This window comes from Macaca fascicularis, chromosome 17 (assembly GCF_037993035.2).
Source record: "Macaca fascicularis isolate 582-1 chromosome 17, T2T-MFA8v1.1".
Lineage (NCBI taxonomy): Eukaryota > Metazoa > Chordata > Mammalia > Primates > Cercopithecidae > Macaca > Macaca fascicularis.
Genome location: NC_088391.1, coordinates 40,085,704 through 40,100,677, shown reverse-complemented (window position 1 = coordinate 40,100,677; position 14,974 = coordinate 40,085,704).

Below are 14,974 nucleotides of genomic sequence, written 5' to 3'. Positions count from 1 at the left end.
TCCCCATGCAAAGAACCTGAAGCTGAGGAGGTTTCCCAGCTCCACACCTAGGCATATCTCTGGGTGTTTGGTGGCTGCCCACTGGATTCTCCCTCAGTGCTGAGGCTTGTGCTTGCCATCAGGGGACCTGTAGCAAACCTGTTCAGACTAGATTGTACATCTGCCCCCCACATGTCAGGACTGAGGATGGAGTTCAGACAACTGTGCACTCCATGAATCAGCCCATTGCCTGAGGCAACAGAGAGCTTCTCCCAGTAATTACGGATCAAGTATATATCCAGCCACATTGGCCATGGCCAGCTCTTTTGCATAAGCACCACACATCCACTGGTTTGTAGGTCGAACTGCACAGCCCAATAAAAACTTGTGACAGAAGTGCACAGGGCTATGGAAACAAAGCCAGAAGACCCTACTCAACATTCTCGAAAGTCACACACACTAGGGAGGGAGGGAGAAGGGAAAGAAAACGACAATTGTATAGGGAAAGAAAGAAAAAGAAAAATCCTACCTGTACAAAAATCATTTTAAAAATCAGAAATGCCAGTATCTCCAGATGAGAAAGAACCAGTGCAAGAATTCTGGCACTATGAAAAATACGAATGTAATGATACCACCAAAGGATCACACTAGCTTTCCAGCAACAGTCCCTAGCCAATACAGAAACTCAGAAATGACAGATAAAGAACTCAAATCATGGATTGCAAGAAATCTCAATGAGATCAAAGAGAGAACTGAAAATCATCACAAAAAAACAACTTCTAAGGCAGTCCAGGAAATGAAGGAAGAGATACACATCTTAAAAAGAAATAAATCAGAGTTTCTAGAATCAATAAATTCAAGTAATTTCAAAATTCAATTGAAAGTTTTATCAACAGACTGAACCATGCAAAATAAAAATGTTTTAGAGCTTGAACAACAATCTTTCAAAGTAGTCAGATAAAACTAAGGAAAAGGACATTAACAAATAAACATCTTTAAGAAGTATGGAATTATGTAAAGTGATCAAAACCACAAATTATTGGCATTCCTGAGAGAGATGAAGAAAAAAAAAAAAAACCTGGGAAACACACTTGAGGAACAAATCTTTTAAAAATCTCTAATCTTGATAGAAAAGTACACAGCCAGTTACAAGAAATCCAGAGAACACCTGAAAGATGTTCTCTATAGAAAATGTTCACTATAGAAAATGAACATCACCAATACATATCATCCCCAGGCTGTTTAAAGGCAATGCTAAGGGCTGAACATGGTGGCTCATGCCTGCATCCCAGCACTTTGGGAGGCCGAGGCAGGTGGATTACTTTAGGTCAGGAGTTCAAGACCAGCCTGGCCAACATGGTGAAACTCTGTCTCTCCTAAAAGCACAAAAATTTCCCAGGCATGGTGGTGGGCACCTATAATCCCAGCTACTCAGGAGGCTGAGGAGAATCGCTTGAACCTGGGAGGTGGAGGTTGCAGTGAGCTGAGATGGCACCACTGTACTCTAGCCTTAGTGAAAGAGCAAGACTCCATTTAAAAAAAAAAAAAAAAAAAAGGCAATGCTAAAGGAAAAATCCTAAAAGCAGCTAGAGAAAAAGGTCACATCACATACAAAGAAAGTCCCATCAGGCTAACAGCTGACTTCTTAGCAGAAACCTTACAAGTCAGGCTAGACTGGGGGCCAATTTTCAGCATTCTTAAAAAAAAAAAAAAAACGAAACTCCAACCAAGAATTTCATATCCCATCAAACTAAGCTTCATAAGCCAAGGGGAAATAAAATATTTTCAAGGCAAGCAAGCACTAAGGGAATTCATTACCACTAGACCAGCCTTACAAGAGATCCTTAAGTGGTTCTACACATGGAAATGAAAGAATAATACCTGCTACTACAAAAACATACTTAAGTACATAGCCCATAACCCCTATCAAGCAACCACACAATAGAAACTACAAAGCAACTACCTAACAACTACATGATAGGATCAAAACCTCACATCCTCACATATCAATATTAACCTGGAAAGTAAATAATCTAAATGCCTTACTTAAAAGGCACAGAGTGGGAAGGTGGGGAAAAAAGAAAAAAATAAATAAATAAACAAGACCTATCTATCTTCTGTCTTCAAGAGATGCATTTCACACACAATGACACCCACAGGCTCAAAGTAAAGGGTTGGAAAAAGATCTGCCATGTAAACGGAAAACATAAAAAGAGCAAGGGTCACTATTCTTACATCAGATAAAACAGACTTTATACCAACAATGTAAAATAGGACACAGAAGGTAATTATGTAATACTAAAGGGTTCAATTCAACAAGATGACTTACTATCATATATATGCACCCAACACTGAAGCACCCAGATTCATAAAACCAATACTTCTAAATCTACAAAAATACATAGCCACACAAAGATAGTGAGGGACTTCACACCCCAGTAGCAGTGTTAGACAGATCATCAAGGCAGAAAACAAAGAAATTATGAACTTAAATTTGACAAATTGGACCTAACAAATATCTACAGAACACTCTACCCATCAACAACAGAATATATATTCTTCTCCTCTGCACCAGAACATATTCCAAGATTAACCACATGCTCTGCCATAAAGCAAATTTCAAATTCCAAAAACAAATTGAAATCATACCTACCACTCTCAGGCCACAGTGGAATAAAAATAAAAATAAATACTAAGAGGATACCTCAAAACCACAAAATCACATGGAAATGAAACAGCTTGTCCTGAATAACTTTTGGGTAAACAACAAAATTAAGTCAGCAATAAAAAACTTATTTGAAATAAATGAAAACAGAGACACAGCACACCAAAATCTCTGGGATACAACAAAAGCAGTGTTAGGAGGAAAGTTTATAGGACTTAATGCCGACATCGAAAAAATTAGAAAGATCTCAAATTAATGCTCTAACATCAAACCTAGAGGAACTAGAAAAACAAGAACAAACTAGCCCCAGGGCTAGCAGAATAAAAAAAATTAAAATAAGAAAATAATTGAACAAAATTGAGATCCAAAAATCCATGTAAAGAATCGACAAAGCCAACAGCTGGTTCTTTGAATGGATAAACAAGATTAATAGACCACTAGCTAGATTAACAAAAAAAAAAAAAAAAAAAAAAAAGAAGATCCAAATAATCACAATCAGAAATGACAAGGTAATATTACAACCAATTCCACAGAAATGCAAAAGATTCTCAGACTATTATGATCACACTTAAAAGGCACAGAATGGGAAGGTGGATATAAACTATGCATGTAAACTAGAAAATCTCAAGGAAATGAATAAATTCCTGAAAACACAATCTCCCACGATTAAATCAGGAAAAAATTGAAACCCCGAAGAGACCAATATTGAGTTCCAAGATTGAATCCATAATACATTTAAAAAAAAAAAAAAAGACAAAAAAAAAAAAAAAACCTCCTGTACCAGACGGTTTCACAGCAAAATTCTACCAGACATACAAAGAAGATCTGATACCAATTTCACTGAAACTATTCAAAAAAAAATTGAGGAGGAAAGATTCCTCCTTAACTCATTCTATGAAGCTTGCATCACCCAAGTGACAAAACACAGGGAAAAAAACTGTAGAACAATACCCCTGATAAACAGACAAAAAACTGCTCAACAAAATACTAGCAAACCAAATTAGCAAACCAAATTCAGCAGCACATCAAAGTATTAATTCTCCATGACCAAGTAAGCTTAATTTCTGGGATACAAGGCCATTAGTAAATGTGATTCACCACATAAACAGTATTAACAACAAAAATGATATGATCATCTCGATAGACATAGATAAAGCTTTCAGTGAAATACGACATCACTTTATGATTTAACAAAAAAAAAAAACCCACAAGAAACTAGGCATTGAAGGAACATACCTCAAAATAATAAGAGCCGTATATGACAAACCCTCAGACAGCATCATACTGAAAAGGCAAAAACGGGAAGCATTCCTTTTGAGAACTGAAACAGGACAAGGATACCTACTCTTCCTACTCCCACTCAACATAGTACTGGAGATGCTAGCCAGACCAATCAGGTAAGATAAAGAAATTCTAAGAAGTTAAACCATCTCCCTTCACTGATGATATGATTCTATACCTAGAAAACCCTACAGCCTCCACACCAAAGGCTCCTGATGTCAGTAAAGTTTCAGGATACATCGTAAGTATAAAAAAATAAGTATTATTTCTATACACCACTTGAACATTATGTTCAAGCTAACAGGCAAATCAAGAATGTAATCACACTTACAGTAGCCTCAAAAAAATAAAATACCTAAGAATACACCTAACCAAGGAGGCGAAAGATTTCTACAAGAACTACAAAACACTGTTCAAAGAAATCATAGATGACAGAAACAAATGGAAAAACATCCCATGTTCATGACTTGGAAAAATCAATATCATAAAAATGGCCATACTGCCCAAGGCAATCTACAGATTCACTGCTGTTCCAACAACTTACCAACTTTTCACAAAACTAGAAAAAACTATTTTAAAATTCATATAAAACAAACCAAAAAAAAAAAAAAAGCCCAAATAGCCAAGGCAATTTTAAGCAGAAAGAACAAAGCTGGTGGCATCACATTACCTGACATAAAACTATACTATAAAACTACACTATAAGACTATCATGACAAAAATAGCATGGCACTGGTACAAAAGCAGACACATAGTACAGCGGAAAATAGAAAACCCAGAAACAAAGCCACACACCTACAGCCATCCTATCTTTGATAAATATGACAAAAACAAGCAGCAGGGAAAGGACCGCCTATTCCATAAATGGTGCTGAGATAGTTGGCCAGCCATATGCAGAATGAAACTGGACTCCTTTCACCATATATAAAATTTTACTCAAGATGGATTAAAGATTTAAACATAAGAGATTAAACTATAAGAATCCTGGAAGAAAACCCAGGAAATGGATATAAGCCTTAGGAAAGAATTTATGAGTAAGTCCAAAAAAGAAATTGCAACAAAAACAAAAATTGACAAGTGAAACCTAATTAAATTAATGAGCTTCTGCACAAGAGACTATCAACAGAGTAAACGGATAACCTATAAAATTGGAGAAAATACTTGCAAACTATACATCTGACAAAAGTCTAACATCCACAATCTATACTGAACTTAAAAAAATTAAGCAGAAAACAAATAACCCCTTTTAAAAATGAGTGAAAAACATGAATACACACTTTTTGAAAGAAGACATACATGTAGCCAACAAACATGGTAAAATGCTCATCATCACTAATAATCAGAGAAATTCAAATCAAATCCACAGTAATCAGAGAAATTCAAATTCAAATCCACAGTGAGATGCCATCTCATACCAGTCGGAATGGCTATTATGAAAAATCAAAAAACAACAGATGTTGGTGAGGCTGTGGAGAAAAGGAAATGTTTATATGCTGTTGATGGGAATGTAAATTAGTTCAGCCACTGTGGAAAATAGGAGATTTTCAAAGAATTTAAAACAGAGCTAACAATTTGACCCTGGAAAAGAAAATAAATTGTTCTTCCAAAAAACATGCATTCATATGTTCACTACAGCACTATTCACCATACCCAAGACATAGGAATTAACCTGGGTGCCAATCAATGGTGGACTGAACAAAGGAAATATGGTACATATGCACCATGAAATACTATGCAACCATAAAAAATGAAATCATGGTCGGGTACAGTGGTTCACAATTGTAATCCCAGCACTTTGGGAAGCCAAGGTGGGTTGATCATGAGGTCAGGAGTTCAAGACCAGCCTGGCCAAGATGGTGAAACCCCGTCTCTATTAAAATACAAAAATTAGCCGGGCATGGTGGCAGGCACCTGTAATCCCAGCTACTCAGGAATCTAAGGCAGACAATTGCTTGAACCCGGGAGGCAGAAGTTGCAGTGAGCCGAGATCACGCCACTACACTCCAGCCTGGGTGACACAGCAAGACTCCATCTCAAAACAAAACAACAACAACAAAAAAAAACGAAATCATGTTCTTTGCAGCAACCATGGTTGTAGCTGGAGGCCATCATCCAAAGTGAATAACCATGAGAACAGAAAACCAAATACCACATGTTCTCACTTATAAGTAGGAGCTAAGCATTGTGTACTCATGGACATAAAGACGGCTAAAATAGACACTGGGGACTACTAGAGGTGGGGAGGGAGAAAGGGAGGGAGGGAGGAAGTGGGGCAACTATTAGGTACTATGCTCAGTACATGACTGATGGACTTAATTATACCCCAAAACTCAGCATCACAAGTATACCCAGGTAACAAACCTGCACATGTACCCCCTGAATCTAAAAGTTGAAAATATTTTTTTAAAAAAGCATAAAGAAAATGTACTATACATCTTCTATGTGCCAAGCAGTGTATTAGGACCTAGTATTACAATGTTGAACAAAATTGCACCATCAACAGGTGAATAAACGATGGTACATTTGACAATGGAATACTATTCATCATTACAAATAAATGCGCTATCAAACCATGAAAAGACATGGAGAAACTTTAAACACATTTGATTAAGTGAAAGAAGCCAATCTGAAAAGGCTACTTGCTGTGATTCCAAGTATATGACATTCTGAAAAAGGCAAAACTATGGAGACGGTAAAAAAGATCAGTGGTAAGGCATATATGGGAAATCTCTGTACCTTCTGCTCAATTTTGCTGTGAATGTAAAACTGCTCTAAAACATAAAATCTATTTTAAAATGCATTCCCAACTTAAAAATGCAAAAATAAAAAAGATCAATGGTTGTCAGGGCGGAGAGGAGAGAGGGATGACTAGGCAAGGCACAGAGGATTTTTATTTTTATTTCTTTTCAACTTTTATTTTAGGTTCAAGGAATACATGTGTCTGTCTGTTGGATGTTGTGGGATTTGGTGTACAGATAATTTTGTCACCCAGGTAATCAGCATAATACCCAATAGATAGTTTTTCAACCCCTGCCTCCCTCTCTCCATCCTCCATGGCCCCACGGTATATCCTGGGTTTACAGCCTTGCACTCCCCTCCAATCCTCTCAGAGTGGGGGCTCCTCTCCCACCTAAGTGCTGGCTGCAGATCTCGGCTCAACACTCCCAGACTGCACCAAATCCCTGGGGTGAGCTCAGACATTTTGTTCCCTCCCCAGCTTCTGGCAACAAGTGCAATGGGGGCTTTCACTTGTCGCCTGGGGCTCCGCCCCCAGAGAAAGGCAGATCCACTGCCAATCAAAGCGATCGACCCAGGGTGGGGGCTGCATTGCCGGCCCAAGCTGGAGGGCCCTGCCTGGTTATGAGCAGAGGAAGAGGAGGATTTGCAGGGAAGACAAAACGGCCTCTCCCTAGGGCAGGTGTAGCCTCCCAGAGGTCTAGTAAAGCACTCGGGGTCTTTGTGCCTTCCCCAGCCCTAGGGTGGCACGGGCAGTACTGCTTCAGTGGCAGTGGTAGAGGGGCTTTCGGTGGCCCCGGGAGCTCCAACCCAGAGAAATGCCGAGCTGCTGCCAATGGGAATGTTCAGCCTCGGGTGCCGTGGCTGCACTCGAGGCCTGAGCTAGCAGGCCCTGCCTGGTGAAGGGCAGTGGGGTGAGAGTTCACAGGGAAGAGACTGGGTTCCACTCCGTATGGTGGCTGTAGTGTGCTGGAGGTACGAGTAAAGCACTCAGGCTCTATTGCTTCCCCAGTCCGAGGGCAGCAAGGGTGGACCCCATGCAGTGGCAATGGCAGAGGGCCGGTGGCTCGTCTCTGAGATTTCCTTTCCAGAGAAATGCACAGCCACCGCGGAAGTGATCAAGCAGAGGCAAGGCGGCTGTGCAGGGGCCCAGATGGGAAGCCCCACCCAGTGTGGAGTAGCAGGGACAGAGACCGTGTGGACAGTAGACCCGTCGCTTTTCCATAAGGCAGCTAGCTGTACTGTGCAGGAGACCCACCATCAAACCCTTTAGCTCTTCACTCCCTGTCCAGCCTGAGGGCAGTACGGTCAGGGGCTGTTGCAGTGGCTAAAATGGCAGGCTTGTCTGTTACCCCTGGGAGCTCTGTCCCAGAGAAATGCAAAGCTGCTCCCAGCCCAAGACTCAGGCAGGGTGAGGTGGCTGTGCTGAGGCCCCAGGCCCGTGGGCTTTGAGTGGAGAGCTAAAGTGGAGGTGAGGCCTGCAGCCCTTCTGCTTCTCAGCACTGTGGATGGAGCCCCTACCCTGGGTGCAGTCTGGGACATGCGAGAGAGTCTGACACATGCGAGAGAGTCTGACTTCTCTTGCTGGCAGAGCTATGGCAGCTGGCGCCAGGGTGCTCAGGAGTTCAGGCCCTTGGGGATCTACATGGGCCTGGGAGGCTCTGGCCAGACTCCACTGCAGCTCTCAGTGTCAGTCTAAAAACACCCAGGGGAGACGGTCAGGTGGATCTCCTCTGCCTAGGATTGCAAAGAGTCATGGTAGAAGCCTGGGTCCCCAGGGGCTCTCATTCACTCATCGTTTCCCAGCAGTGGGGGCCTCCCCGGCTCTAAGCCAATCCCAGGTGGGTGGCTGCCCTGTTTCCTTGTTCTGTGTTCTCCATGGGTCATGCTGCTTTCTTGATGAATTCCAACCTGTCCTCCTAGACCATCCAGTTGAAGAGCTAGTGTTTAAACACCGCTCTATCTCCTCTCTGTGAGAGGCACACACTAGCTGCTTCTAGTCAGTCATCTTGGCACCTCCCCACTCAAGTCCACAGGATTTTTAGAGCAGTGAAACTACTCTGTGATCCTGTAATGGTGGGTGTGTGTCCTTATACATTTGTCCAAACCACAGAATGTTCAACACCAAGAGTGAACCCTAATGTAACCTGTGGGTTTGGGGTGATTAGGATGTGTTGATGTATGTTCATCAAATGTAACCAATGTACCACTCTTGTGCCCAATGCTGATACTGAGGGAGGCTGTGTATGTGTAGGGGTGTGGAGAATTTAAGAATTCTCCCTACTTTCTGCTCAGTGTTGCTGTGAACCTAAAACTGCTCCAAAATATAAACTCTATTTTTTAAAATTATGCCCTCTAGAAGAAATGCATACATTCTAGGAGGGAGAGCTTACACTGTAGAAGAAAAATACAAATTATAAACAAAGACAAATTATCACCTGATTACCAATGAACCAGCAGGGAAAAAAAAAAAAAAAAAAAAGTGGTTACTATACTAGAGTGATTGATTCTGACTATCAAGAAAATAGCTATAACGCAATTGGGCCAGAGAAGAGTATGTGTGGAATGCTTGAGGTCCTCAGGGGATGCCTTTTAGTACTCTCATGTTCTGTGATAAGAATACTGGATATGAGAAAGTGCTGGGGGGTGGGAGTGGCAGGGGGCGGGGCCAAGAGGGCAGAATAGAAGCAGCAGTGGTCAGAGGCTTTCACTGAAAAGAACCAAAACATGGTGCGAATCCTGAGCTGGCAACTGAGGTATCCAGGTTCTGTCACTAGGACTGACTAGGCATCTGGCATGACCCTGGAAGAGGAAGGAAGAACAGTGTGGTGCAGCAGCCCACCTGAGAGCCACATGGGTCCCCCACCCCCAGCCAAGAGAGGTGGTGAGTGAGCATGCTACCCAGCCTGGAAAGCCATGCTTTTTCCATGCAACAGTGCAACCCATGGATCAGAAGATCCCAACTGTGAGACCACACCACTAGGGTCTTGGGTCCCAACCACGGAGCTGCGCAGATTCTCAACATCCACTCAGCTAGAATCTGCTTAAGCCTGCCAAGTCCCTGGGAGGACGGGGGGCCATCACAACTGTGGCTGTCTGCTGTCTAAGCCATCTGAGCCCCTTGGGGGAGGGGTGGTAGCCAACACTGGGACTGCTAGCTGACTAACACACTAAGTTCCCAGGGTGGAGGAAGGGCAGCAGCCACCTCTATAGCTCCATACCATGGTTTTCCCCTGCCGAAGCCCGGGAGGCTGGATGCCTTGGTCCCAAGAGGTATTCCCCACAGCCCAACACATTGGCCTCTTCAGGCCTGACCCTGACCCATCCCTCCTCACTGGGTAGGGCCTCCCTGCAAGAACTCCAACAACTCCAGTCAGGGGCTCAGGAACAAAACTCTGATCTCCCTGGGCCTGAGCCCCTAGGGAGAGGGGTGCTGTAGTCTCTGCGGAGTAGCAGACTTAGTTTTTCCCCCTGCTAGTTCTGAAGAATCCAGGCAACCCAAATGAGTGGGTCACCCCCCAGCAGAGCACACCCCTTCCACCAAGGGACAGCCAAAGTGCTTCGTTCAATGAGTCCTGCTCCCTGTGCCACCCAACTGGGTGAGACTCCCCAAAAGGGGTTGTCAAACACCCTAAACAGGAGCATTTCTACTGGCATCAGGTAGGTGTCCCTCAAGGTCAGAGATCCAGAGGAAGGAGCAGGCACCCATCTTTGCTATTCTCCAGCCTCCTTGAGTGACATCTCCAGATACAAAAATGAACCAGATGAGTAAGGCCTGAAGTGAACTCCCAGCAAACCACAGCAGCCCTACAGAAGAGGGACCTGACCATTAAAGAAAAACAAACAGAAAACAACAACAACATCAACAAAAAAATTCCCCACAAAAATCTCAAAGGGTCAGCAGCCTCAAAGACCAAAACTAGACAAACTCATGAAGATGAGAAAGAATTAACTAAATGCTGAAAACAAAAGGCCAGAGTGCCTCTTCTCCAAATGATCACAACACCTCTCCAGCAAGAGCGCAGAACTGGACAGAGGATGAGATGGACAAATTGAGAGAAGTGGCTTCAGAAAGTGGGTAATAACAAACTCTGCTGAGCCAAAGGAACACGTTCTAATCCAATGCAAAGAAGCTAAGAACCTAGATAAAAGGTTGCAGGAACTGCCAGCTAGAATAACCAGTTTAGAGAAGAATATAAATGACCTGAAAAACAAAGCATGAGAACTTCGTGAAGCATACACAAGTATCAATAGCCAAATTGGTCAAACAAGAGAAAGAATATCAGAGTTTGAAGACTATCTTGCTGAAATAAGGCAGACAGACAAGATTAGAGAAAAAAGAACGAAAAGGAATGAACAAACCTCTGAGAAATATGGGACTGTGTAAAAAGACTGGACCTACGATTGAATGGAGTACCTGAAAGAGATGGGGAGAATGGAACCAAGTTGGAAAAGAGACACTTCAGGATATTATCCAGGACTTCCCCAATCTAGCAAGACAGGCCAACATTCTAATTCAGAAAATACAGAGAACACCAATGAGATACTCCAGGAGAAGAGCAACCCCAAAACACATAATCATCAGATTCTCCAAGGTCAAAATAAAGGAAAATGTGTTAGAAGCAGCCAGAGAGAAAGGCCAGATCACCTACAACAGAAACAGCAGATCACCTACAGACTAACAGCAGATCTCTCAGCAGAAACACTATAAGCCAAAAGGGTGTGGGGTCAATATTCAACATTCTTAAAGAAAATAATTTTCTTCTAAACTTAATAAGTGAAGGAGAAATAAAATCCTTTTTAGACAAGCAAATGCTGATGGATTTCATCACCAAGAGGCCTACTTTGCAAGAGCTCCTGAAGGAAGCACTAAATATGGAAAGGAAAAAGTGGTACCAGCCACTGCAAAAACATACCAAAATATAAACCCCAAGACACTATGGAGAAACTGCTTCAACTAGTGTGCAAAATAACCAGCTACCATCATAATGACAGGATCAAATTCACACAAAACAATATTAACCTTAAATGTAAATAGACTAAATGACCCAATTAAAAAAACTCAGACTGGCAAATTAGATGAAGAGTCAAGACTCATCTGTGTGCTGTATTCAGGAACCCACCTCACATGCAAAGACACACACAGGTTCAAAATAAAGGATTGGAGGAAAATTTGCCAAGAAAATGGAAAGCAAAAAAAAAAAAAAAAAAAAAAAAGCAGGGGTTGCAATCCTAGTCTCTGACAAAACAAACTTTAAACCAACAAAGATCAAAAAAGACAAAGAAGGGCATTACATAATGGCAAAGGGATCAATTCAACAGGAAGAGATAACTATCCTAAATATATATGCACCCAATACAAGAGCACCCAGAGTCATAAAACAACTTCTTAGAGATCTACAAATAGACTTAGATTCCCACACAATACTAGTGGGAGACTTTAACAACCCCACTGTCAATATTGCATAGATCAACGAGAAAGAAAATTAACAAGGATAGTCAGGACTTGAACTCAGCTCTGGATCAAGTGGACCTAATAGACATCTACAGAACTCTCCACCCCATATCAACAGAATACATATTCTTCTCAGCACCTCATCACGCTTATTCTAAAATTGAGCATATAATTGGAAGTAAAACACTCCTAAGCAAATGCAAAAGAACTGAAATCATAACAGTCTGTCATACCACAGTGCAATCAAATTAGAACTCAGGATTAAGAAACTCACTAAAAAACACACAACTACATGGAAATTGAACGACCTGCTCCTGAATGACTCCTGGGTAAACAATGAAATTAAAGCAGAAATCAAGAAGTTCTTTGAAACCATGAGAACAAAGAGACAACATACTAGAATCTCTGGGACACAACTAAAGCAGGGTTAAGAGGGAAATTTATAGCAGTAAATGCCCACATCAGAAAGCAGGAAAGATCTCAAATTGACACCTTAACATCATGATTAAAAGAACTAGAGAAGCAAGAGCAAACAAATTCAAAAGGTAGCAGAAGACAAGAAATAACTAAGATCAGAGAAGAACTGAAGGAGATAGAAACACAAAAAAACCTGTCAAAAAGTCAATGAAGAGCTTGTTTTTTGAAAAAAAATTAACAACATAGACCACTAGCTAGACTAATAAAGGAAAGAGAAAAGAATCAAATAGACACAATAAAAAATGATAAAGGGCTATCTCCAATGATCCCACAGAAATACAAACTACCATCAGAGAATACTATAAACACATCTATGCAAATAAACTACAAAATCTAGAAAATATGGATAAATTTCTGTACACATACACCCTCCCAAGATTAAACCAAGAAGGAGTCAAATCCCTGAATAGAACAATAATAAGTTCTGAAATTGAGGCAGTAATAGCCTACCAACCAAATGAAAGTCCAGGACCAGACAGATTCACGCCAAATTCTACCAGAGGTACAAAGAGGAGCTGGTACCATTCCTTCTGAAACTATTCCAAACAATAGAAAAGGAGCGACTCCTCCCTAACTCATTTTAGGAGGCCAGCTTCCTCCTGATACCAAAACTTGGCAGAGACACAACAACAACAACAAAAAGAAAACTTCAGGCCAATATCCCTGATGAATATCGATGTGAAAATCTTCAATAAAATACTGGCAAACTCATCAAAAGCTTATCCAGCATGATGTAGTTGGCTTCATCCCTCAGATGCAAGGCTGGTTCAACATACACAAATCAATAAACATAATCGATCACATAAACAGAACCAATGACAAAAACCACGATTATCTCAATAGATGCAGAAGATGCCTTCAATAAAATTCAACGTCCCTTCATGTTAAAAACTCTCAATAAACTAGATATTGATGGAACATATCTCAAAATAATAAGAACTGTTTATGACAAACCCACAACCAATATACTGAATGGGCAAAAGCCGCAAGCATTCCCTTTGAAAACCGGCACAAGACAAGGATGCCTTCTCAAGTTCTGGCCAGGGCAATCAAGCAAGAGAAACAAATAAAGGATATTCAAAAAGGAAAAGAGGAAGTCAAATTGTCTCTGTTTCCAGATGACATGATTCTATATTCAGAAATGTAGAATCATCTCAGACCAAATCTCCTTAAGCTGATAAGCAACTTCAGCAAAGCTCAGGTTACAAAATCAACGTGTGAAAATCACAAGCATTCCTAAACACCAACAATAAAGCAGAGCCAAATCATGAAGGAACTTCCACTCACAATTGCTACGAAGAGATAACAGTTGTGCTACAGAAAAAAGAGAGAAAGAACATCCTTGGCCAAGTGAAGAAAGGGTTGCAAGAAGGAATGAATATCAACTGAGGAGTGAAATAAAATAAGGAATTAGAATTGTCTATTGAAAACAGCAATAGGGACGCAATTGGGAAACTTGAGAAGTGTCATTTTTGTGAAAGGTGTGGAGAGAAACTTGGTTGCAACAAATTCAAAAGAAAAAAAGGATAGGAATTGGACACATTGATGATAGACAAATGTCCTAAGAAGCTTTGCTATAATTGGAAACAAACAATTGTTGCTGAAAAAAAGATGTGAGATTAAGAGAGTATTTACAGTTTAAATTGGAGAAAACTATACCACGTTTACCTGGTGGGAATGAATGATCTGCTAAAGAGGAGATAATGTATGATGCAGAAGAAAGGGGGAACAACTACAATGCCAATGTCCTTGAATAAGATCATTATTCAGGATTCAGTCAGTGAAGCAGAACATATTACAATTACTAATATGGAAATAAGCAATTTGTTATAGAGGTTAAAATTTAAACTTGTGAGGGAGATGCTGGGGAAGTAAAGGTCTTCAAGAGGAATTTGCAGAGCCACAATAAAAAATGTGAGTTACTAATCTGCCTGCCTAGCTGGCCTGGGTGGATAATTTGGAGTGTGCAGGGAAATCCAAGAAGCCAAGCATTTCTCGCCACCAAATTAGGAACACAATGATGGGTCACATGGAGGTTATCTATGGGAAGTTGGTTCTGTGTAGCTACCACCTGTGTAGGTTCACAGCCAAACGTCTGGTGGTAGGCTTGGGACCACCACTGGTCACCAGGACCAGCAGTTATAACAAAGATGAGCTAGACATGGAGCAGAGGAGAGCAATGAGACCTCACAGACACCTCTGCACCTGACTGCCACACTCTGAGCACAACCTTCTAAAAATAATAGCCACTGATTCACTCTGCCTTCTAAATCTTGTGCAAGTTCCTCTATCAGCTACTTGTAACCTAATCATAAGGGATTCTAGAAAATACAGTTTCTCAATTGACAATAGTACAATCTAGGACTTTGCACCCCTTTCAA